At 48.6% G+C, this 2,940-nt stretch overlaps 1 protein-coding gene across 1 annotated transcript in view; it reads left to right on the plus strand.

The window, feature by feature from the left end:
* The first annotated feature begins 774 nt into the window (after positions 1-774).
* Ip6k2 (inositol hexakisphosphate kinase 2) overlaps positions 775-2,940 on the plus strand; it is a 26,358-nt gene continuing 24,192 nt past the window's right edge. The window contains exon 1 of the mRNA XM_055629653.1: positions 775-871. The gene's annotated coding sequence lies outside the window, so the exon portion shown is untranslated. The remainder of the gene's footprint in view (positions 872-2,940) is intronic.

The raw sequence follows: 2,940 nt of genomic DNA on the forward strand, positions 1-2,940 counted from the left end.
GGTGCCTGGTAGACTCGTCTTCTGACCCACCAAGGACTCTTTGCTCACTCCCCTGGCACCCCTCTACGGCTTTTATTTTGCCCACCTAACCACTCATCTGTTAGCCTGTCTAAATAACCATTTTTAAAAATTATTACAGGGTGTGTGTGTGTGTGTGTGTGTGTGTGTGTGTGTGTGTGTGTGTGTGTGTGTGTGTGTGTATGAGAGTGAGTGAGCGTGAAAGCTTGTCACAATGCTTTTGCAGAGGTCAGAAGACAACTTTCAGGCGTCGGTTCGCTCCTTCCGCCGTATGAGTCCCAGAGACTGCACTCAAACCAGCGCCTTTCACCCTCTGAGCCACCTCACTGGCCCCTAGATAGCCATTTGTCTACCGTGCTCTGTGGTCATTCTTCTGTTCGCGCCCTACAGCTATCCCTTTATCCATCTTAGCGACTAGTCGCACGCAGCTCTGTCCATCCGTCACAGAGTGAAGGTTGGCTTTGACATTCCTGTATCCCAGGAAGCTCCCCAGGACTGTCTGCCCAGCTCCCCGTATCCTGGGCATCCTGCCATGGACCGGTTGGCACACAGCCCACCAGTTACTTCAACTACGCAACAGACTGATGGGTCCCTCTCCTCACCTAGGACAACGCTCCGCCTCCTGCCGGTCCCCCTCCCCCCGCCCATTCCGGAAGCCCACCGAAGCGAATCCCGGCGCCCTAGCAACAGTCTTGCAGGCCGCCCAGCCCGCCTGCGCAGCTTCGGGTGCGAGCCAATAGCGAGGGGGGCCGGGAGCGAGGCTCGGGGGGCGGGGCTCAGCGCGGCCGCAGCCATTTTGGTCGAAGAGAAACAATAGGACGGAAGCGTCGCGGGACTGGGCTGTGGGGCGCAGGTAACGCCTGCCCCGCCGGGCCCGTGGCCCTGTGGTCCCGGGGCTTGAGGGAAGAGGTTTTGGGTGCCGATAGCGGGCGGGTTCCCTCGTCCCTGGGAGGCTCTCCAGATGATGTGGAAAAGGGCTCCTCTCGCTGTCATTGTGAAGCTGTCGCCCCCTTCTTTGGTGGAGTCATTTCCCCCCCTCTTTAGGGGGGCTGGTCATTGGGGGACTAGAGTGTCCCGCGGAGGGGAGGCCAGGACCTTCCCCCGGCGTTGCAGAGGGTCTGCCGGAACGGGGGTGGGGGCGAGGACAGTGTCTGTCTTCGTTTTTGAGGCGGTCCCCCCGGGTCGGCAGGGTCCCTTGCCTCATCGAGGTCCCCGGCCGCGCTCCCCCAGGTCGTTGAGGATGGGGTCTCTATCACTGGATGAAGGGGTCAGCCCAGATGCTCAGGTACTGTTACCTGCGCCCGCTGACGTGCAGCCATTTTGGGTATTGAACGTCAGTTGTGCCAGTCACTTGGTGTCTGATCGGGGCGGAAGGGGGGGAGGATCTGCGAGTCCAGCTCCCCCCTCCCCCCTTTAAGATCTTAGAATGGATCCAGAAGATACTTTTTAAAAGAGACTGGTGTTTCTACGAGTGGGATATTTCCTTCTTTCACATTTGCCAGCAAGACTGCATCTGTCTTCCGCATCCTTCCTAATGACTTGCTTAATTTTAGGATTTTAATTTCCCTCAAATATCAAGTAAAGCTGTACCAACAGAAAGATGAGTGGAAAGGGTAGGAACTAGCGAAATCTAGTGTGCTTACATGCCAGAGAACATAGAGCTAGTCATCGAATGTAAGCAAGCATTTGGTTAGCAAAATGTACATAGAGCAAGAACAAAATGATTTAGAATAGTTGTAAGAGAAAATACTGCAGGGGAAAGTGGGAGGGTGATAAAGCAGACCAGGGGGGTGAATGGGATCAAAATAGATTGTATACATGTTTGGAATTGTCGAAGAATAAATATTCATCAAAATCAGAAGACTCAAAGAACTGAAAGTTTTTAAACATAGCAAATAGTTGCAGATACACATATAAATTTTTTTAAAGGACCTTGTTTATAGCAGTACTTGAAATGTTTGCTATATTTGCGTTTTTCCTGGGATAACATTTTTAAGAGAAGGAAGATGCTTATTTACTAAGTTGTTGCTGTGGAGAATGTAATTGCAGGGTTTTGTTGTTTTTAATCTTAGCCACTATCACAGATGGAAATACAAAATGAATGCTTACATTTGTCGTGAACAGGCCATTTGATTGCCTTCGAAATGATTTTTTGGAGATCAAGTTGATTGCACTGTTGATGGTTACTCAAGACTGGTTTACCTGCACTCTGGTTTTCTTTTAAGAGTAGAATTCAAGTGCATAAGAAGTAGGACTAGACCTGTTACAATTGTAGAAAACAATTCATCAGATGTAATAGACTTTGTGTGTTGGGATTTCCTAGAAGACAGATTTTGGTCTTTACAGTCAAGTATCTGAACATTGGAATGTGCCAGGAGGAATAATTGCTAACTGATGAAACTTGGTTTCTTTTGCAGAAGATGTCAAGGGCTTTCTGTAAGCCCTGGAGATGTCACTGGTATCTAGGCAACAAGGATGAGCTTGAGCCTTCCTGAGGCTAGCTTGTTGAGGTGAAAATTTTCCATTGTTAGCTCATAAAGAGGATTCACTAGGGAAGAATTTTTCCTCTTAAGGGAAAGTTTGTTTGTTTGTTTGTTTGTTTGTATGTGACAGGGTTTCACTTTGTAGTCTTGGGTGGCCTAGAACTCACTGTGTAGATCAGGCTGGCCTTAAGCTTCATAGATCTGCCTACCTCTGCCTCCTGTGTGCCAGGATTAGAGGCACTTGCCCCCTCTGTTGGCAAGGGAAATTGTTTTATGTCATAGGATGATTATCTTACAAATAGACCACATTTTTTCTTTGAAGTTTAGAGATGGAATCCAGGTCCTTGTGCATGCTAGACAAATGTGCTGACCCTGAGCTAGATGCCTAGTCCCTGCTTTTTTTTTTTTTTTTTTTTTTTTTTTTTTTTTTTTTTTTTTT

This window comes from Psammomys obesus, unplaced genomic scaffold (assembly GCF_907164565.1).
Source record: "Psammomys obesus unplaced genomic scaffold, mPsaObe1.curated_primary_1811, whole genome shotgun sequence".
Classification (NCBI taxonomy): domain Eukaryota; kingdom Metazoa; phylum Chordata; class Mammalia; order Rodentia; family Muridae; genus Psammomys; species Psammomys obesus.